This window comes from Saccopteryx leptura, chromosome 2, assembly GCF_036850995.1.
Source record: "Saccopteryx leptura isolate mSacLep1 chromosome 2, mSacLep1_pri_phased_curated, whole genome shotgun sequence".
Taxonomy (NCBI): Eukaryota; Metazoa; Chordata; class Mammalia; order Chiroptera; family Emballonuridae; genus Saccopteryx; species Saccopteryx leptura.
Window position 1 is genome coordinate 354,278,216 of NC_089504.1, and position 23,507 is coordinate 354,301,722.

A 23,507-nucleotide genomic window follows, 5' to 3' on the forward strand; every position below is an offset into this window, starting at 1 on the left:
AGTTCGGAGAGCACTGCTAGAGATCAGCGGCAAGCACCTGATTTTGAACCTCCCCAACATTATCCCCCCCTTGAAAACGTGAAACCAGCAGTGTAGCTGGCATCAAACAGGACCTGCACCCGCAGTCTAGTATGACTGTGCGGCAGAGAATACCTCAGCCTTCAGAGGACATGTAAAAACGATTGTTAAAAAGTCCAACAAAGCCCTGCAGGTTGGCTGCCACTGACACGTGGAGCAGAAAGAGCAGAGGAGATGGGACTTCAGAACCCTGAGGGAGGGGAGGGAGGAACAGAATTAGATGACGTACAAAGAAAGCCAGAGAGAGAGAGATTAACGCCAAAACTCGGAACAAGGTCGTGCTGTGTTGGTCCTCAGGGCTGGAGGGAGTGTGTGTGGCCAGAGGGGGCAGCCTGGCCGGTCACTGCATGTGGGGGAGAATCATAGGAGCAGGGGGGGACCCTTGAAGACCAGGCAGTGAAGAGAAAGGACACTGTCCCTCACCAGTACTGGCCTGTGTGGACACATCACACAAAAAGACTGGTTAGTTGCATCAAGAGGGGGGAAAATGGCTTGAAACACAGAAAGTAATCATTAAAATAATGTATTGTGTGTGTGAGAGAGAGAAAGAGAGAGAGAGAGGGAGGAAGGAAGGGAGGGAAAGAGAGAGAGAGAGAAAGGAAGATATAAAAGGAGAAAATGAAGGATCTGGTATAAATGATGAGAAACAAGGCTTACCAAACCTCCTCCATCCATCCCACCCCCACAACCATCAACAACATGATCCATGAAAGAAATCGCACAGAAGAGGGTGCTGTTGAATAGAGAACTCTTCTAATGAAAGAAAAGGGCTAGGGAGAAACATCTGTCCCCATTACTGCAAAACAACCAACTATAACAATCAGATGGTATGAAATAAAGCATCCCTCAGACAATATGAATTAAATGTGTTCCTCTTCAAAACATCTCAGCCACGTAGCTGACAAAAACTGTGCTACGGTACTCCAAACTCAATTAAGTGTCCTCAGCCAAGCACTTGGCAATAAGAATCAGAGATTCAAAAAATTAAGAATAGAAATTGACCCAAAAAAAGACAAACTCAGAAGCAATGAAGTGAGTGTTGATAAACCTTAGGAAAGAAAGAAAAGGAAAAAAACAAAATTATATCAGAAAAGAAAACTAAATTACAAGTTGCCCAAGGAACAATGGATTCAGATGAAAAGGCATTGAAGAAAACCAGGAGAATGAGAATGACAGAAAAGAGTTTCCTGAGGTAAATAAAAGCATCTGAACAGCGCTAATATTTAGAACCATAGTCCAAGAAAACTCGGCAGAAATAAAAGAAGACCTGGAGCCCTTGTTGGGCACTGGGGAAATTTAACTTGGAAAGAGCAACTGTAGGGCATATCCAGGAAAACTATTAGACTTTAAAAACAGAGGGAAAAAGACACATGCCTCCAAGTGGAAGATCAAGTAGCTTAAAAAGGCCAGCATCAGCCTCCTCACAAGAGCATGCAGACTAAGGCAGCACTGGAGCAACATTCTCAAAAAGCTAAAGGCAAGAAAGTGTAAACCGAAAATCTTATACACATCACACTGACCTGCAGATATCCAGGCTGGAGAAGAACAGTCTGGAACACTGTACACGTACATGTAGTGTTCCTGAGGACACCAGGCGAGGAGGAGTTTCAGCTAACCAAGAAACAACCGCAGTAACTCTGTCACAAATTCCCAAACAGTAAGCATTTCGTATATGTTCATTTATAGCTTAGACTAAAATAAGAGCGAGTTCATGAGTAAAAGAATAATGTGAAAATGTTACATGTTTGGCCAAATTCAAAAGATGCAATTTATTTTAAAAATGAGAGGATAAAGGAGAAAAAAGGGGGACATTGAATATGATTATTGTCTTCTTAAGTAAAGGGTAGTAGTGATTGAATACCATGTGAAACTGACATCAAGTAGTGAAAGATTAGGTAAAAATAGAGAAGAGTTTAGGCACTATAAAAAGTAGTCATACAAAGGAAACCCCTAGAATGAAAATGCAAGCCTTCCTAAATACCGAAAGAATATTTTTTAAGAAGCAAAAGGGACACGTGAAATAAAGAAATGCAGTAAATATAATGTACTCCAAATTTGAACGGCATAAAAACATAGGGCACAATTGAGACTGAACAGGATAGTCATCCTAATGGACATGAATGGGATTAACACCCTTCTGAAATGAAAAAGGTTTTCTTAGGGAAATGTAGTGTACCAGAACTGACCTCAGTAGAAATAGAAAACTCAACAGACCTATATCCATAAAATAAATAAAGTTATCAATAAACTACCCTACAGAAAAGGAACAGGCCAGATGTTTTTTAGGGGAATTTAATCAAACCTTTGGCATCAATCCCCAAACTATATAAATGGCTGCAGAGTATAAAATTATGAAAGAAAATTTCCAAATTCTCTTCTTGGAGCAAGTGTAGCATTTGATGCCTAAACCTGATAAAAATAGCACACACACACACACACACACACACACACACACACACACTCACACACACTCTCTCTCACACACACACAATGCAGTTAGGTTAGAAAACAAGTAGGGGCAAATGAATTAGAAAAGAAAAATAAAACTGTCTGTGGATGACATGATAATAATTCAGGAAACCCTAGACAATCAATGATAAAACTAATGAAATAAAAAATTCACAAGCTAGCAAGATATAAAATTAATGTGCAAAACAGGAGTCTTCACCAGTGGAATTGACTCACACTTATGGTCAATGGATATTTGAAAAAAGTTCATAGAGAGTTTAGTGGGGAAGATGCTTGTTACAAGACATGATGATATCACAGGGGAATGTTTATGTAAGAAATAAAAAAATCTCGCCTGACCTGTGGTGACACAGTGGATAAAGCGTCGACCTGGAAATGCTGAGATCGCTGGTTCGAAACCCTGGGCTTGCCTGGTCAAGGCACATATGGGAGTTGATGCTTCCAGCTCCTCCTCCCCTTCTCTCTCTCTGTCTCTCCTCTCTCTTTCTCTCTCTTTCTCTCCCTCTCCTCTCTAAAATGAATAAATAAAAAAAAATTTAAAAAAAAGAAATAAAAAAATCTCAACCCCTTCCTCATATCACTTTTAAAAGCTAACTCTGAATGGACTGTAGATCTAAACATAAGTAAAACTATTAAGCTCTAGAAGAAGCTTTTGTGACTTTGGGTGAAGCTCAGTTATCAAACTATATGCCTAAGATAAGAAAATTTTACTCTATGTGAATTCATCATCAACAACACTATTTTAAAAAAATAAAACTATGCCTATACAATTTTTCACCCATCAGATTAGCAAAAATCCAAAAGCCTGATACTGCTCCATTACTGTTTAAAGCATTCATTCTCATACTCTGCTATTGGTTGTACAAAATGGTACACCCATGTGAAGAAGATTAGGCATTTCTACATATTCAGTTACTCTTTTTTTTTCCCCATCTACTCTTCAACCTGGCAATCTCACTTCCAGATATTTACCTTGAAGCTATACCTCCAGTAATATAAAAATGCATATGGACAGTATATATTGTAGTATGACTTATAATTAGAAAATATTGGAGGTTGGCTCAGCGGTAGAGCGTCGGCCTAGCGTGCGGAGGACCCGGGTTCGATTCCCGGCCAGGGCACACAGGAGAAGCGCCCATTTGCTTCTCCACCCCTCCGCTGCACTTTCCTCTCTGTCTCTCTCTTCCCCTCCCGCAGCCAAGGCTCCACTGGAGCAAAGATGACCCGGGCGCTGGGGATGGCTCTGTGGCCTCTGCCCCAGGCGCTAGAGTGGCTCTGGTCGCAACATGTGACGCCCAGGATGGGCAGAACATCGCCCCCTAGTGAGCAGAGTGTCGCCCCATGGTGGGCGTGCCGGGTGGATCCTGGTCGGGCGCATGTGGGAGTCTGTCTGACTGTCTCTCCCTGTTTCCAGCTTTAGAAAAATGAAAAAGAAGAAAAAAAAAAAAAGAAAATATTGGAAACTACATTAATCTCTAAGCATAAGCAATTGATTGAATAAACTGTAGTACATGCAGGCAGTGGAGTACTGTGCTACTTAGGAAAGAATAAGAAAGAGCTCTCTTAGTTAATGTGGAGTGATTTCCAGGGGATATTATCAAGTTTAAAAAGCAAACTACAAAGCAGTATACATAGTATGCTATCTTTTATAAACAAGAGATTTTTAAATGTATGTATTTGTTTATCTTTACAAAAGAAATCAAAGTGTCCCTGGCCGCTTGGCTCAGCGGTAGAACATCGGCCCGGCATATGGGAGTCCTGGGTTCGATTCCCAGCCAGGGCACACAGGAGAAGCACCCATCTGCTTCTCCACCCCTCCCCCTCTTCTTCCTCTCTGTCTCTCTCTTCCCCTCCTGCAGCCAAGGCTCCATTGGAGCAAAGTTGGCCCGGGTGTTGAGGATGGCTCCATGACCTCCGCCTCAGGCGCTAGAATGGCTCTAGTTGTAGCGGAGCAACTGCCCAGATGGGCTGAGAATTGCCCCCTGGTGGGCATGCTAGGTGAATCCCAGTCGGACATGTGTAAGAGTCTGTCTCTCTGCTTCCCTGCTTCTCACTTCAGAAAAATACAAAAATTAAAAAAAAAAAAGTCAAAGAAAGGGTCAAGGATCAAACAATGTACTTCATTATCTACAAGGTGGGTGCACACCGGGTGGATAAGATATAAGAAGGAGTGACATATACCTCTCTGAGAATACCATTTTATGTAATTTTTATTTTTGGGTGCATGTCAATAGTCTATACATTAAAAAAATAAAAAAGGAATCAGTAAATATAGGAAAGGCGAAATGAACTTAAAACTACAAGTGTCTGTCAACTGAAAGACACCCCAATAGCACATCTAAGGCTCAGGCACCACTCGCCACTAGAAGGAACCCAGGATCCTGGGAGAGATGACCGATGTCAGGAGTGGGGAGGCTAAGCGCAGGGTGAGCCTGGAACATGTTATACCAGAAAAAGAGGAAGTGCTCAAGATGAAGAGAGGGCCTCACAAGAAACCAGCGCGAAGGGCTCCCATTGGCCAAATCTGGAAGTACTTGAGACCAAGATAATTAAATACAGTAATGAATTACAAACCGTTGAAAAATAAGGAATTCATTAGTAACTAGATTAATTATTCAGAAGAAAGGAAGGCTCTCTGCTTGTTTTGGTCGGTTGAGTGCCAGCTGGTAACAACAGAGTGCGTGGCTGCCAGATTCCGGAAGTCAGCATTTTGCATCTGTTTAGAAAAGGCTGGATCAGACGAGAATCAGCTGCTCAATCAAGGGGGAAATTTTGATGGAGAGCAGAATATTTACAATACTAACATGGTTTCAAAGTTGCTCTTTAGAAACTGCTTATTAATTGCAAGGGGAAAAATAGTAATTACACAGTAGTGAAATCAGACAGCTCCATCACGGGTGCTAGAAATTGATGTCAGATGGACGCGTGTGACTCCAAATGTGACACCCTGAAAGGGACTGAACAGCCCCCTGTAGTACAATTGTATGGCTGAAAATGGAGAGCTTGAATCTGGCTGTGAAGAAACATTCGACAAACCTAAAATGAGGGGAAGTTTTGTGTTGTTGTTTTTTTTAAATAAAAAGATATGTGTGGGATGTGTGTGTGTGTGTGTGTGTGTTGTTGTTGTTGTATTCAGAAATGTCAGTACTCTGAAAAAGGTGATAAAGGTTCCAGACTAAAGGAGGCTCAGCAGCTGGAAACTAAGTGACAGTCCTGACCCTAGACCGGACCCGGCACTGGAATGGGGAAAATGCCAGAACGGATATAATTGCATCAATAGACAAGATTGGAATATAATGGTACATTAGAGTTGAATCAATGTTGGATTTCCTTAAGTTGGTAATTGTAATATCGTATGTAAGAAAATACTGAAGTGTTTAAGGGTAAAGAGCCATGATATATGTAAGCTACTCTCAAATGGTTAAGAAAAAGAAATAGGTGTGTAAATTTATTTCTGTATATTATATCCACATTATATATATATACACACTCTATGAAAGAAAGATTGAGAATATGCAAAATCTTAGCAATAACGGCCTTTAAATATCAGTGCCTTAGAATACTTAATTTCTCATTCATGATCATGTTGGTAAATTAGGTAAGTCTAGTGAATTAGGTAAATGTGGTCAGTGGGTATAAAGATGTTTTTTATACTGTTTCTCTTCTTGTAGCTCTTCTGCACATTTGAAATTATTTCCAATTAAATAGTGTTTTAAAAACCCTCTAATTCTGCCCTGGCTGGTTGGCTCAGTGGTAGAGCGTCGGCCTGGCGTGCAGAAGTCCCGGTTCAATTCCCAGCCAGGGCACACAGGAGAAGCGCCCATCTACTTCTCCACCCCTCCCCCTCTCCTTCCTCTCTGTCTCTCTCTTCCCCTCCCGCAGCGAGGCTCCATTGGAGCAAAGATGGCCCGGGCACTGGGGATGGCTCCTTGGCCTCTGCCCCAGGCGCTAGAGTGGTTCTGGTCGTGACAGAGCGATGCCCTGGAGGGGCAGAGCATCGCCCCCTGGTGGGCAGAGCATCGCCCCTGGTGGGCGTGCCGGGTGGATCCCGGTCGGGCGCATGCGGGAGTCTGTCTGTCTCTCTCTGTTTCCAGCTTCAGTAAAAAAAATACAAAAAAAAAAAAAATTGGCCGATTTTCAGACCCATGTTTTATTTGTTATTTTTGTACTTTGGTTGATATGCCTTCTCAGCTCTTTCAATTCCGCATCTTCGATACCTTCATTCAGTTTCTATACTCAGGCCTTTTTGACCTGTTAGTGTTTCTTTGCTTCCTGAAAGTGGATATTTACAAACCTTGGTCAATTTTTGCATGTAGAATAAAATTAGAGGGCTTTTCCTCCTACATTTAATTAATTATTTTTTCTTTTAAATGCTTGAAACTTAAAAGCTTTAAAATATACTTAATATTAGTATACTTGAAAAAATAATAGTTGTATCATGAGCTGATTAAAACATGCATCTACAGAAAAATAATAGTGTTGCTTTCTGTTCTAGCAATACCTACTTTTTCCACATGAGACCCTTCCGTATTTATTTCTCTGAATAGATTAGTTTCTATTATTAAGGAAGGTCAGATCGATCCACATGAATAAATAATCTAAATTCTGTATCAGATTTTAATAAGATTCGATAGGAAAAGACGGGATACAGATAAAAAATATACAAGAGAAAGAATCTTATATGACAAAAGGTGAATTGGCATAAGGCACAGTGTAGTAAATAATGAGCTTTGGACAGGATGGTGTAAGTCTATACTCTGACCCTACCTTTTGCTCGCTTATGACCTTGGGCAAACAAATTCACCTTTCTAAACCTCACTCTCCTAATCTTTAAAATGAGTTTGATAATAGAGTTGCCCACAAGAGTGTAAGAAGTATTAAATAATATGCATATTATAAATGTATATGGCACATAGTAAGACTCAACAAATATGAACTGTTATGGTCAAGAAGAAATATTAGGTGCTGAGAAAGAGGTGGAGATGATTTAACTATTTGATTTAGATGGAGAAAACCTGATTCTGGCTGACGGCTAAGGAGACTTTCTCTAGAGAAGGTGACACATGAACTGGACCAGATACAGAGAGGGAGGAGCATCCCAGGCCGAAGATACAGCAGGAAACTTCTGGTGTGAAAGGAAAGGTCTTTACTTCACAGTCAAAGTAGCCTCTCTGTTGCTAACTTCACTATTATTTGTTGATATGTTTGCATCTTCATTTCTAAAATATAATAGCATTGGTCTTATAATTTGTTCCTGATAGGAATATAGTAAGTTCCTAAAAATAATAGTTTTGATTTATATTCTTTTATCATCATTATTAAAGGTCCAGGAATGTCAGGAAACCATGGACAGATGAAAGTGATAGAAAATGACATTGGGGGGGGGGTATGTTGAGGTTAAAGCATATAGATGCTTAAATGCCAATCTAAGATTTTAGACAATGGACTGCCATTGATGAGATTTGACAAGAGCAACAAATGGTTAACTTGCTCCATGTATAATCAGACCCATCTGTTTCCTTCACATTCTGCATTCAACTTGGCCCTGCTTTTTAAAACCTGCAGGATTTTGCCACTTTTCACGACTTCAGTGCTCTAGCCACCTTCCTCTCCTGCCTGTGAGGCCTTTATAGCCTCCCACCAGAACACGCTGCTTTCTCTTTCCCTTGCCCACCCCCATACAGACTGATGTGATCACAGCATCGAGAAACATCCTTCTGAAACTGAGGTAGAACTCTCCAGGACTTTCCGTATCACTCAGAGTGAAAGCCAAAATCCTACAAGGGGAAACCTGCAAGTCAATTTCAAACCCTCCGAGAGCCACCTTGATCTGCCATCCGGTCCCCGTCTGCAGCCTCCTCTAATGCAATTGCTTCATCTTTTCCCGCTCTTCCCCCTCGCTTCTGCACTCCCCACTGGTCCCCCGGCCCCTCTGACCTGCCTGCCCCTCCCTTCTGCACTCCCCACTGATCCCCCGGCCCCTCTGACCTGCCTGCCCCTCCCTTCTGCACTCCCCACTGACCCCCCGGCCCCTCTGACCTGCCTGCCCCTCCCTTCTGCACTCCCCACTGATCCCCCGGCCCCTCTGACCTGCCTGCCCCTCCCTTCTGCACTCCCCACTGATCCCCCGGCCCCTCTGACCTGCCTGCCCCTCCCTTCTGCACTCCCCACTGACCCCCCGGCCCCTCTGACCTGCCTGCCCCTCCCTTCTGCACTCCCCACTGACCACCGCCCCCGGCCCCTCTGACCTGCCTGCCCCTCCCTTCTGCACTCCCCACTGATCCCCCGGCCCCTCTGACCTGCCTGCCCCTCCCTTCTGCACTCGCCACAGATCCCCCCAGCCCCTCTGACCTGCCTGCCCCTCCCTTCTGCACTCCCCACTGATCCCCCGACCTCTGACCTGCCTGCCCCTCCCTATGCACTCCCCACTGATCCCCCCCCCGGCCCCTCTGACCTGCCTGCCCCTCCCTTCTGCATTCCCCACTGACCCCCCGACCCCTCTGACCTGCCTGCCCCTCCCTTCTGCACTCCCCACTGATCCCCTGGCCCCCTCTGACCTGCCTGCCCCTCCCTTCTGCACTCCCCACTGACCCCCCGGCCCCTCTGACCTGCCTGCCCCTCCCTTCTGCACTCGCCACAGATCCCCCCAGCCCCTCTGACCTGCCTGCCCCTCCCTTCTGCACTCCCCACTGACCCCCCGGACCTCTGAACTGCCTGCCCCTCCCTATGCACTCCCCACTGATCCCCCGGCCCCTCTGACCTGCCTGCCCCTCCCTTCTGCACTCGCCACAGATCCCCCCAGCCCCTCTGACCTGCCTGCCCCTCCCTTCTGCACTCCCCACTGATCCCCCGGACCTCTGACCTGCCTGCCCCTCCCTATGCACTCCCCACTGATCCCCCCCCCGGCCCCTCTGACCTGCCTGCCCCTCCCTTCTGCATTCCCCACTGACCCCCCGGCCCCTCTGACCTGCCTGCCCCTCCCTTCTGCACTCCCCACTGATCCCCTGGCCCCTCTGACCTGCCTGCCCCTCCCTTCTGCACTCCCCACTGACCCCCCGGCCCCTCTGACCTGCCTGCCCCTCCCTTCTGCACTCCCCACTGACCCCCCGGCCCCTCTGACCTGCCTGCCCCTCCCTTCTGCACTCCCCACTGATCCCCCGGCCCCTCTGACCTGCCTGCCCCTCCCTTCTGCACTCCCCACTGACCCCCCGGCCCCTCTGACCTGCCTGCCCCCCCTCTGCACTCCCCACTGATCCCCCGGCCCCTCTGACCTGCCTGCCCCTCCCTCTGCACTCCCCACTGATCCCCCGGCCCCTCTGACCTGCCTGCCCCTCCCTTCTGCACTCCCCACTGACCCCCCGGCCCCTCTAACCTGCCTGCTCCTCCCTTCTGCACTCCCCACTGATCCCCCGGCCCCTCTGACCTGCCTGCCCCTCCCTTCTGCACTCCCCACTGACCACCCCCCCCCCGGCCCCTCTGACCTGCCTGCCCCTCCCTCTGCACTCCCCACTGATCCCCCGGACCTCTGACCTGCCTGCCCCTCCCTTCTGCACTCCCCACTGATGCCCCGGCCCCTCTGACCTGCCTGCCCCTCCCTTCTGCACTCCCCACTGATGCCCCGGCCCCTCTGACCTGCCTGCCCCTCCCTTCTGCACTCCCCACTGATGCCCCGGCCCCTCTGACCTGCCTGCCCCTCCCTTCTGCACTCCCCACTGATCCCCTGGCCCCTCTGACCTGCCTGCCCCTCCCTTCTGCACCCCCCACTGATCCCCCGGCCCCTCTGACCTGCCTGCCCCTCCCTTCTGCACTCCCCACTGATCCCCCGGACCTCTGACCTGCCTGCCCCTCCCTCTGCACTCCCCACTGACCCCCCGGCCCCTCTGACCTGCCTGCCCCTCCCTCTGCACTCCCCACTGATCCCCCGGCCCCTCTGACCTGCCTGCCCCTCCCTTCTGCACTCCCCACTGATCCCCCGGCCCCTCTGACCTGCCTGCCCCTCCCTTCTGCACTCCCCACTGATCCCCCGGACCTCTGACCTGCCTGCCCCTCCCTTCTGCACTCCCCACTGATGCCCCGGCCCCTCTGACCTGCCTGCCCCTCCATTCTGCACTCCCCACTGATGCCCCGGCCCCTCTGACCTGCCTGCCCCTCCCTTCTGCACTCCCCACTGATCCCCCGGCCCCTCTGACCTGCCTGCCCCTCCCTTCTGCACTCCCCACTGACCCCCCGGCCCTCTCCTCCCTTCTGCACTCCCCACTGATCCCCCGGCCCCTCTGACCTGCCTGCCCCTCCCTTCTGCACTCCCCACTGATGCCCCGGCCCCTCTGACCTGCCTGCCCCTCCCTTCTGCTCTCCCCACTGATCCCCCGGCCCCTCTGACCTGCCTGCCCCTCCCTTCTGCACTCCCCACTGATCCCCCCCCCCCGGGCCCCTTCTGACCTGCCTGCCCCCTCCCTTCTGCACTCCCCACTGACCCCCCCGGCCCCTCTGACCTGCCTGCCCCTCCCTTCTGCACTCCCCACAGATCCCCTCGGCCCCCTCTGACCATGCGCCTGCCCCTCGCCCTTCTGCTCTCCCCACTGACCCCCCCCGGCCCCTCTGACCTGCCTGCCCCTCCCTTCTGCACTCCCCACTGATCCCCCGGGCCCCTCTGACCTGCCTGCCCGCTTCCCTTCTGCTCTCCCCCACTGATCCCCCCCCCCGGCCCCTCTGACCTGCCTGCCCCTCCCTCTGCGCTCCCCACTGATCCCCCGGCCCCTCTGACCTGCCTGCACCAGCACCCCACTACCCTCCAGCTCTCACTGTGTGTGGACAAGTTTCTTAGCATGACTGATTGCTTTCTTTCATATTATATATTTGTTACGTTTTTGCCCTTTAGGTACCCCCCCCCCACTAGAGGAAGATGTCAATATGCTGGACCGATGCTCTATCTGCTAAGCCATCCAGCCAGGGCCCCCCAAAATGGTTTCTTCTCTTATGCAAAAAATCCCAAGCCATTTTATAGCTAGCCAAAATTACAAATGCTGAACATTTACTTCTGATTTCATGTGACTGATTTCCTTGGTTCTCATTTAACTGTCAAAGAGAAAACTTCTTAACAAGTTTACCATGCATTTGCAAAAACCAAAACTTTTAGGCCCCAGCCGCTTGGCTCAGTGGTAGAACCCAGGTTTGATTTCTGGTCCGGGTATACAGTAGAAGTGACCATCTGCTTTTCCATCCTTCCCTCCTCTTCTCTCTCTCTCTCTTCTCCCACAGCCGTGGCTCAATTGGTTTGAGCACATTGGTCCCGGGTGCTGAGGATGGCTCTGTGGAGCCTCTAGTCTCAGACACTAAAGATAGTTCGGTTGTGAGCATGGCCCCAGATGGGGAGAGCATTGGCCCAGATGGGGGTTTCAGGGTGGATCCCAATCAGGGATTGTCTCTCTGTCTCCCCTCCTCTCACTTAGAAAAAGAAGAAAAAAAATTATACAACAGCCAGCTTTGTAAGTTGCAATTGCATTCATTGTGAAATTTGCAACATACCTTCTTCTAAGCTCCTCTTATTATCCTGGTTCTAGTACTATCTAATTCATCTCTACTTTATTTTGATTCAACAATATTCTTTCACTTTAAATTTAAATTTTTTTCTATACCTACTTTTTAAAATACAAAAACATTAGGTATAGTCTAATAAGAATGAATATTTCAATTTAATTACCAATTATGATTTACATATATGTTACTGTAACTTACGCTGTTTGCATAAAATATTGAGATAAGCACACTGTTACACTGATATATAAACATTTTAACTCAGTAACAGCAGCCAGATTGGTTATATGTTTATGTATACTCAAATGACTCACATGCCTGACACAGACACTACAATTTAACAATACTATCTTAAATGATAACATGACTAACGTGGAAGACAATTACACCAAAACAATAAAGAGTTGTGTAATGCAACACTATTTTACACTTAGTTTTTTTTAATATAAACGGAAGCCAATCAAAATTAAATTAAAATTAAAACTTTCTTCATTCAACTAACTATATTCTAAGCACTCCGGTGACCGCATGCTGATTGGATGGTGCAGATCTAGAATTCTCCTTGCTATCAAGTTGTGGTTCAGAACCAGCTGTGGCAGCAGCACCTGGAACTTAGAGATGCAGTCTCAGCTCTTACCTCAGACCTGCTGAATCGGAACCCCTGCATGTAGCAGGCGCTTGCCTGATTTATTTGCACATTAAAACTTGAGAAGCGCTGGCCCACATAATAGGCAATGGAGGATTTGACTGGGAACCGGCCGTGGAATGATAAAGTGGTCTGTCTCGGTGAAAGGTACTGTGAGGGTAAAGTCAGCTGGACCAACGGTGATAGGAAGTACAGTGATCACCAGAGAGCAGTCAAGACTTTGCAGTTTGGTGGTTGAGAGGCTGTACTGATGCTATGAACAAAATAGGAGAAATGAGATTCAGAGTAAAGAAGTGCTAATTAGTAGTATTATTTAATGTATGTTTTCCAGTTTTAGCAAAATAATTAAAAATATGTTTGTTTGTGTTTACAAACCCCCATGCATACATACTAATACGAGTATTCATTTCAGAAACACACACTTGCTATAAAAAATATGCTACCCAAACTCAACCTTGAAACGGTCCATTTTTAAGCATATTTACCATGCATGCCAAAAGTTTCTCTTCTGTATGTACCATGCCGTTGTTTTGGTGATATGGACTTATTGTTGATGAAAGAGTTCATATGCTTTTATGAAAATAATTACCTCTCCATTTTATCAAGGAGTAATATCTTTTCTCACAAAAAAATTACAAGTAGGGAGTATGTCTACTTCTCTTAAAAACTTTTAAAACCAGTCACTTCAGTTGTATGAAATTTGGCCAAGTTTCTCCCCTCTCCCCCCCCCCCCATTTTTTTGGTCTCCTTTTGAAGATCTTGACATGAAATCAGTATAATACTAATAATTACACCATATGCATACAAATCCTTTAAATACATTACCTAATTATTAAAACACTACTAGATTAATTTTTAATTTATACTGCTCACAAAAATTAGGGGCTATTTCAAAATGAATATGAAATGATAAAATAGCCTCTAATTTTTGTGAGCAGTATATTTCACAATGATTACCAGTTACTTCAAAAGAAAGAAGACACAATTTGATATCTTTTTGTTCACTCACTCGTAAACGTTTTATTTACTTTTTTAATTTATTTTTACTGATTGGTTTTAGAGAGGAGAGAGAGGAAGGGAGAGAGAGAAACACTGGCTTGTTGTTCCACTTATTTATGCGTAGAGTGGGTGATTCTTTTTTTTTTTAATTATTTATTTATTTATTCATTTTAGAAATGAGAGAGAGAGAGAGAGAGAGAGGGGAGAGAGACAGAGAGAGACAGAGAGAGAAGGGGGGGAGGAGCAGGAAGCATCAACTCCCATATGTGCCTTGACCAGGCAAGCCCAGGGTTTTGAACTGGCGACCTCAGCATTTCCAGGTCGATGCTTTACCCATTGCACCACCACAGGTCAGGCCAGTGGGTGATTCTTGTAGGTGCCCTGACTCAGGATCGAACCTGCATCCTTGGCATACTGGGAGGACCCTCTAACCAATGGAGCCACCCGGCCAGGGCTACATTCGCTATTTTAAACTATGGAAATTAATTTACCTTTACTTAGTGTGTTGACCCTGAAGAAAGAAATGAAAAACAAAAAAAAAAGAGGGAGAAAAGGGCAATTGGAAAAAGGAAGGAGGGGAGAGGGAAGAAAGAAATATAAAATGAAAAAACAAACTGTTAAGGGTTCCTTTTCACTGGAAGAATAAGGTACACTACTTTTTTAACCAGGCGTGGCTACCAGAATTTTTTACTGCCTATTTTGTGGAGCGTTGCCTGTACTATTCTCTAAAATATAAGTATTTTTGATAAGTTTTTACGACTTACAGAGTAACGCAACTTGACTGTTCAAAATCATGAGCACGACTTCCCATAAAGTGACACTTCTGGTTATTTTTTTTTTCAAGTTTTAACAACTTGTAACAGGCTCGGGCTGTCTCTCACACTCAAGTTGTTGTTCAAGTTCCTTTCAGCGTAGTGTTATGACCTAAGGCAGCAAGAAATCGGTGAACGGTCCAAAGCCAAAATAGTTAGCTTGTCTGAACCCGTCTTTGCCCTAAAGAAACACAGGAAATTGTTTATTTGGCAACTTCTCTAGATTCAAATAAGCCCGGTTGTACCTTGGCCTCCCCTGTGCAAAGGCTGGGTTGAACCCTTGAGGAGGGTCTGGGGCCCCGAGGCGGAAACGCCCAGTCCAGTCAGCTCAGGATTCTCTGAGGCTGGCTGAGGTTGAACAGGAGCAGACCCACAGCCAGTGCCACCCGCACGTGAGCCAGCTTGGTCTATTGATTAAGCAACGAAGGAAACTTGAAGGGCAGAACAAATATACTGTCTCTAAAAGGACCAGTGTATGTGACTACTAAGGAAGTCTTCACGGTTTTACACCGTGTTCAGAGATTGTGTTCCTTTGTGCATTTGTTAAACAAATTGTAAAGTCTGATATTCAGAATTGGTATGAGTTTTCACACCCTTTTTATTCTTTAGTGATCTGAGCTTTTTATAGGATTTCAGTATAGTAAATATTCTAAGATGCCTATCCTATCTTTGGAGGGAAAAAGAAGAAAAAATACATATATTCGATTTGTCCGTCCTTACTGTATAATAGACTGTTCCTACGTTTCCATTTCAGATGGTCACTTGTGACCTCAGGATACCAACTTCTATGTTCTATTAAAAACACTCTTTACAAAGATCCCTGTGACACTCTTTTTATAGCTAGAGCCACCTCCTTCCAGTCCCCTTTCCTACCACCTGGCAAACCGCTAATCTGCTCTCTATAATTCTGTCTTTTCAAGAATGTTTTATAAATGTTACTATATACCAGGGGTTGGGAACCTTTTTGGCTGAGAGAGCCATGAACGCCACATATTTTAAAGTGTAATACCGTGAGAACCATACAATATGTTTAACACTAAATACAAGTAAATGTGTGCATTTTATGTAAGACCAACACTTTTAAAGTACAATAAGTCTCTGAATTCTTTTTAATGTTGTTATGCTGTTGCTAACCAATGATGAATAAAGTACTCCTTACCATTAATATGACTTCTGGTGCTGCATGGTTTTGCTGATGGCTTTGTAATCTGGTTGATACGTGGTGAGGTTAAGCTTCATGCAGGCGTTGAGATTTCCTTTCGTTAAATGTGATCGTAGGTTGGTCTTAACGTCCTTTAGATGTGAGAAAGACTGCTCACATGCAAACGTAGAGCTAAACATTGTCAGTACAGCAATACTCACACGCTGCAGTGTGTGGTATGTGACGGGAAGCGCGTTCCAAGTTTTGACAATCAGCTGGTCCGCAGGTTGAAGTTTTTTCATTTCTCCCCACTTGTGTTTGCTCGCCAACTCTGCTTGCTGTCATGCAAGTCTTTCCAAATCTTCATTCAGTGACTTGAACTTATTCACCTACATGTCTGAGGCCTCAGGTCAGCAGCTTATAGCTCAAAATCTCTGATGGAGACACCAGGGATGTAACTCAGGTCGGCGCTGTCCACTGCACACTTGTGTGGATGGGTGATGAACTTAAAAAGATGAGTGCACTCACGAAATTCTCCAAAGCTCTCAAAGCGCACTTTGAATGACTGCAGAAGATTAGATGTGAAACCCGGTAGCTGCTGGAGATCAAGACGTTGAGCAGGGTCACTTGCTGTGCATGCATCTTTAAACTCTCCCAGTTTTTCAAAGTGTAGTAAACGACCTGTTTCAATGTCAGCAATGAAGAGTTCCAGCTTGTTTTCAAATGTAAACACTGCTTGTTGAAGGGATAAGACTGTATTTCCAATCCTTGCATTTTCACATTGAGCTGGTTCAGATGTTCAGTCATGTCCACGAGATAGTAGAACTTCAGGAGCCACTCAAGTGTTAGCTAACTCAGGATGCTCGATGTTTTTCATTTCAAGCAAAGTCCGGATTTCGCTCAGACAAGCCACGAAACGGCTGAGCACCTTCCTTCTTGACAACCAACACACGTTGCTGTGCAGAAGCAGACCAGGATAATTATTCCCCACTTCATCCAGCAGTGTTTTAAACTGGCGATCATTTAAAGCTCAGGCAACAATAAAGTTGACCACCTAAATGAACAGTGACATCACCTCACCAAGCTGCTCACCACACATCTGAGCACAAAGTGCCTTTTGATGTAGGATGCAGTGAAAACTTAGGATGGGTCTCTTTTCATGTTCATGAGGAAGTGCTACAAATCCTGTTTTTCCCCACCATGCAAGGAGCATCATCAGTACACACCGAAATAAGTTTATCCATCGGTAGATTTTTTTCTTTAGTGAACTCAGTGAAAGACTTGAATAAATCCTCCCCTCTTGTTGTCTCTTTCATAGGCAAAACAGCAAGATTTTCCTCACGTAGTATGTCACCAACAGCATACCTTGCAATCACGCTGAACTGGGATAAATGGCTTACATCTGTTGACTCATCCAAAGCGAGAGAAAAGAATGGTGCTGCATTTATGTCCTTCACTTGTGTTGCCTCAATTTGATTTGCCATCATGATGGTACGATCGTAAACAGTTCTTGCCGACAGAGGCATGTCTTTTATTCATTTGATTATCTTGTCTTTATCCGAAAAGTCATCAAAAAGTTCATTGGCAACATCAAGCATGAATGTTTTGGCATACTCCCCATCTGTGAATGGCTTTTCATTTCTCACAATTGCTAAAGCACCAGCAAAGCTAGACGAATTCCAGTCACCTTGCTGGGTCCAAACACGGAGTTGCTGCTGACTAGCTTGCACTCTGCACAGTAGCTCTTGACATGCTTTCTTCCTGCTGTCCCCCACTGGATATTTCGATGCAAATGTAGTATGGCGTGTGTTGAAGTGCCGCTTTATATTTGACCGTTTCATGGATGCAATTTTATCATTGCATATTAGACACACTGCAGAACCTGCTCTCTCCACAAAGGCAAATTCCTCTGTCCATTCCTGCTGAAAAGTACGATACTCCTCATCTTTTTTTTCTTTTAGCCATCTTCTTCTTCAAAAGGGTTTCTGCAATTAGCTAGCTGACTACTTGATTAAAAGGAAGGAAGTTTACTTCCTGACCTCACAATGACCCGTGTATGTTATGCATTATCCAATAAAAATTTCGTGTTGTCCCGGGGGACAGCTGTGATTGGCTCCAGCCACCCGCAACCATGAACATGAGCAGTAGGAAATAAATGGATTGTAATACATGAGAATGTTTTATATTTTTAACATTATTATTTTTTTTTTATTAAAGATTTGTCTGCGAGCCAGATGTGGCCATCAAAAGAGCCACACCTGGCTCGCGAGCAATAGGTTCCAGAGCCCTGCTATATACTATGTCACTTTTAGGAACCAGCTATTTTTTCATTCCACTTAATTCTCTTGGAATCCACCCAGGTCATTACAGTATATCCGTAGGTTGTTCTTTTTATTGTCGAGTGCATATAAAAGTGTGAAATCAGATTAAGGTCAGTGGACTGTATCTGCAGTTTCCTGGTTGTGATATTCTACTAGAGTAGTGTCAGGCTAACCACTGTAGGAGACTGAGTGCAGTATAGGAATCTCTGTATTCTTACAACTGTGTTTAATCTGCAGTTATCTTTAAATGGTGTTTTTAAAAAGAAAGAGTCTCTTTGAGAAAAGAAATGATAAAGTTCTTATAATGATATACATCAGTAAGAGAAACATATTAAAGAAACTTGGTTGGATTTTATTTTTCAACAGTTATCTCCATTATGTGAATCAAAAATGACCATTCTATACCGTTAGTCTTTGCTCAAGAAGCTGCCTAAGTTAAAGATAGCAGGCTTGGAAATGGAACATGGGGACAGCCAGCTGGCTCTGCTGTCTGGGCAGACAGTTCAGTCTTAGCCACACTGAGTGATTCAGTGGAGGTGAACGCAGCATTCTAAGCAGGCATTGGCAAACACAGATGTCTATTTCAGAATCCCATTACCAAATAGTTGTTTCTTTTTCAAATAGAATTTTTTTTTTACCATGTTAAGAATTCTGAGAGAACCCTGGCCAGATAGTTGGTTGTTAGAGCACATCCAGAAGCTCAGAGGTTGCCAGTTCAATCCCTGGTCAGGCACGTACAGTAATGGATCAAGTTTCTGGCACTCACTCTTGCTCTCTCTCTCTCTCTCTCTCTCTCTCTCTCCTTTCTTCTTCCTCTTAAATCAATAAAAATAAAATTAATTAATTAGTTAAAAGAATTCTGAGAGAAATTTTATTATTCCATTGAACCAATTTTAATTGTGTTAGATTCATTAGAATTAGAGAATTTTCAGTATTGGAAGAATTCAGAAGGGAAGTGGTCTCATTCTTCATAGAAACCTTGCAGTTCATTTGATTACAGTATTTTCTACGGTTGGTTGGCTTAGTTAGAACTGATGCTAGGGTTCTGGGTTCTATACCATGAGCCACTTACTATCTGGCTGTTTGGGGACCATATTCAGCATTCCTTAATTGTCTCACACATGCCTCTAGTAACTTAGAAGGGAGATTTAGCAAGGAACTTAAGACATATTTAATGCTTATTTTGTATGCATGCACTGTGAAAGCTAGACGGACTCTCTACAAGGTGCTCTCAATCTAGCATGAAGAGACAAATAGAGCAAAACCTTCCTTTTGTACAAAGCATTTCACAATAGGCGCCGTACAGCTGGTGATTTGGAATAGGCATGATTGTATTCCAAAGTAGGCATGACTCCCTATAATTTTCCTTATTTAACTAAAAACAAACAAATACCAATAGCTAAAATTCCATTAGGCGGTTGTTAAGAGAGCACCTTGCTGAGTGTATTTTAAACATCTCCATGTTGGAGCAATATATATTAATCTGGCTGACAAACTAGTAAATTTTACCCAAGGAGGAAGTAGTGATAAGGCAGTTGATACTATAAAATTCTTATCTTGGCAGCTTACTGAGAAACCCTTTTTGGTATCCTTACTTCAACATGGGACTCATGACATTGTGTTATATGATTTATATTCACAAACTATTTTAGAATTAAAAACAAGACTTCTCTCGTTGTACCTAAGCCTACAGAAATAAATCAGCCTACTTGAAAATATACTTTGATTTCTTGTTATCCGTGTTAGTTGCCAAAGATTGTCAATGACCGGCGGTTTCAAACTGTGAATTCCATCACAGTTCTTCAGTATTGGAGGTGCTGCTTTCCTGGCGTGATTGGTAGTGACATTCTACCAATCTTGACCCTTACATTGTGTCTTCTCACCACCCCTGCTTTCTCTTCTTCACTTCTCTTGTATTAACTAATAACTTCCCTCTTTTCCCCTCACATCATTTTATAAGATCTCTTTATTGTAGTTACTAACCCTACCTTTACCAAATCTGGTGTAAATATCTTCGCCTATGTGCAGACTGCCTTTGTAATTTTCTTTTTTTGTGACAGAGACAGAGAGAGGGACAGATAGGGACAGACAGACAGAAAGGGAGAGAGATGAGAAGCATTAATTCTTTGTTGTGGCACCTTAGTTGTTCATTGATTACTTTCTCATATATGCCTTGACCAGGGGGTTACAGCAGAGCGAGTGACCCCTTGCTCAAGCCAGTGACCTTAGGTTCAAGCTGGTGAGCCCTGCTCAAACCAGATTAGCCCACGCTCAAGCTGGTGACCTCGGGGTCTCGAACCTGGGTCCTCTGCATCCCAATCCAACGCTCTATCCACTGTGCCACCACCTGGTCAGGCTGCCTTTGAAATTTTTTTTCAAAGGTTTTAAACACAGGTGTGTTTGTGTTACTGAATCTCTTTTTCTATGATCTCTTCTTTTTTAAAACTTAAAGATCTTTCTTAGCTAGATTTCACGTACACATTTACGTCATCATTCTTTCATGTCTATCTTTACATAACCCATCTAAGAAATTATTTCATTTGGTGTATGGTATGAGGTGAAGGTGTACACTTGACACTTTTTTCCCCCAAGTAGTTTGCTGTCGCAACCACTTCCTGTTTTGTGGTATCTCCATTATCGTAGACTAAATTCTTATATAATCTAGTGTCTGTTTGGGACGTCTGGTCTTTCCAGTTGCCTTGTCAATAACTATTTATTGGGTGAATGAACGTTTTCTCTACCTCTGCCTTGGCCAGTCCCAACTGTGGTGGCTTTAGCTACACCTAAGGCCTCAGGCCGTGCCTCACCATCCTCCTCTCTTTCTCTTTGCTCTTATTGTTGGTTTTCAAAATTTATTACCAGTTCGCACTGATTTTTTTCTCCCAAGTTAATTTCAGAATCTTATTTATTATTTAGATTTTATTATAGCTAGATTCAAATTTAGAACTCTTGAACAAGTTCTTCCAAAACAACCAAAATCTGCTAAGATTTTGATTCCAATAGGATTAAACTACTAATTTAAAAAGAATACATTTCTGCCTTGAAGTGAAAGCTCCTTCAAACCCCAAACCTCAGATCAATTCTAAATGTTTTTTTTTAATTTTAGTTAATTTAATTTTATTTATTTTACTATTTTTTAATTTATTGTGTTGATGTGGTTTTAATAAGTGCACAATTAGCCTTTGAGCTATAACAGGTTTTGGTGAACAGGGCTAAAATTCTGATTAAGAAATTTCCAAAACCATAAATGTTCCCATTTGTTGCATTTATTGCCAGAATTAGAGTAGTAGGAAAATAGATTTTCTTTTATGTCATCCTTCACTAAACCAGAACATGTATACATTGTCTAAGCAAGGTTTTAAAATTAGTAATCATAGTGAATTAAGTTCACATGGTAAAATTTACCAGATAGATGTCCTTGTGTGTCTGTCTTTGATTAGGGACTTCTGTTTATAAACCGAGATTGAAAATTGTTTCTTTAATATATATATTTCTACTGTTCAGAAGCAGAACTCCATTCTGCACCTATTGGAGAATGAGGCAGCTGCAGGTGAAGACGTTGACAGCTCTTGGGAGGGTTAATTAGAGCTAATTATAATTTCATTGACCTCCTTTTGCTCCACAAAACTTAACCAAGTCTTCCTTTGCAAGGTGAGCACTTTGCTTTTTCATACAAACCAAAGAAAATTTTTGTTCCTTGGATTTGCAAATATCTATCATTTTTACACACTATACAAAGAAGTGTCAGCACATAAATCTTTGAGTCAGGGATATGGGCAGGGTCAGAAAGGATCTTCAAGATTATATTGTCCTTGCCTGACCAGGCGGTGGCGCAGTGGATAGAAGGTCGGACTGGGATGCAAAGGACCCAGGTTTGAGACCCCGAGGTCGCCAGCTTGAGCACGGGCTCATTTGGTTTGAGCAAAGCTCACCAGCTTGGACCCAAGGTTGCTGGCTTGAGCAAGGGGTTACTCAGTCTGCTGAAGGCCTACGGTCAAGGCACATGAGAAAGCAATCAATGAACAACTAAGGTGTTGCAACAAAAAACTGCTGATTGATGCTTCTCATCTCTTCGTTCCTGTCTGTCTGTTCCTATCTATCCCTCTCTCTGACTCTCTCTCTGTCTCTGTAAAAAATAAAATAAATTTTTTTAATTAAAAAAAGATTATATTGTCCTTTTGGGAGCATGCATTGTATTTTTAAAAATTCAGCTTATTGGGGGGGACACTTCTTAACATAATTATACAGGTTTTAGGTGCCCAGTTCTACAATACATCTCCGTACACCACATTCTGTGTTCACCTCCCCCAAGTCAAGTCTTCGTCCATCACCATTTATTCCACTATGCCCTCCTCCACATCCCCCACAATCCCCACACTGTTGTCCCTGTCCTTGAGTTTTTCTCTCATTGTTTTGTCCTTTTTCCTCAGTCCTTCCACCCCCTCCCCGAGCCGCAGTGCCTGCCAGCTGTCAGCCTGCTTTCTGTGTAGAGCATGTACTATATTAACTTATGATGGAAAAATGTAATTTTTAAGGAAATATAAACTAATGTGCATAATTTTTAAATCTATTTAATGAAAAACCAAGAAATAAAATTGTCAAACTCAATAAAGGGTAACTGCCTTTTTTCAACCTTGATATTTTCTTCATTTTACTTGGTTTTGACATAATCTCATTTGCTTGATAAATACTACAAAGGGATTTTTTGGTTCAATTTAGATATGAAGGGAATTTAATGAAATAATTTGCTTTTTATTGTGTGGTGTTATTCATAGCATGCTTTATTATTATAATTATTTAAATAAAATATAGTTCTATTAATATTCCCATGAAGATAAAACCTTTTATGAACTTTCCTGTGAAAGTTTCTTACCTAATAAATTTCTCCAGGGCAATTATTATAGTAGATGAAAAACAAAATAGTCATTTTCCTTGTTCTCAACTCAGTTATATCTCAGATTTATATTAAGTGGAGCACCTGTTCTTATTAGCTGGAATTTTTACTCTCAGACTGCCTGTGTTCTAATTTGGGCAGTCAACACCCTTTTCTTTTAGAAAGTTAAATAGTAAAATATTGATATTTTAATGATAGTTCAAGATAACAGTAGGAGGTACTAAGTAGCCTGCGGTTAATTACAGACAACAGATGTCATAAAAGGTAAAAAGAGGGGAAATCATTGTAAGCTGAAGTGGTCTGGAAAGATTAGAGAAGGGAACAGGAAGTACATTTTGGAGGATAGATGACAAATGATATAGAATCAAAGGGGAGCCCTGGACAGATAGGTCAGTTGGTTGGACCATCGTCCCAAACTGCGGAGGTTGCCGGTTTGATTCCCAGTCAGGGCACATTCAGGAGCAGATTGATGTTCCTGTCTCTCTCTCTCTTGAATCAATAAAATAAAAAGAAACTTTATTGTTAAGAAAAAGAAAAGAAAAAGGGGGAAAATGTGTGCACATAGGAGAAGGAATAATGTGCTCAAAACATCTTAGAGGTAGGAGTTTAATCT

The 23,507-nt window shown here is 43.5% G+C and overlaps 1 protein-coding gene across 4 annotated transcripts in view; it reads left to right on the forward strand.

Annotated features, from left to right (window-relative positions):
• Positions 1–23,507, forward strand: part of STXBP4 (syntaxin binding protein 4) — a 175,778-nt gene that overhangs the window by 67,078 nt on the left and 85,193 nt on the right. The window lies entirely within an intron of this gene.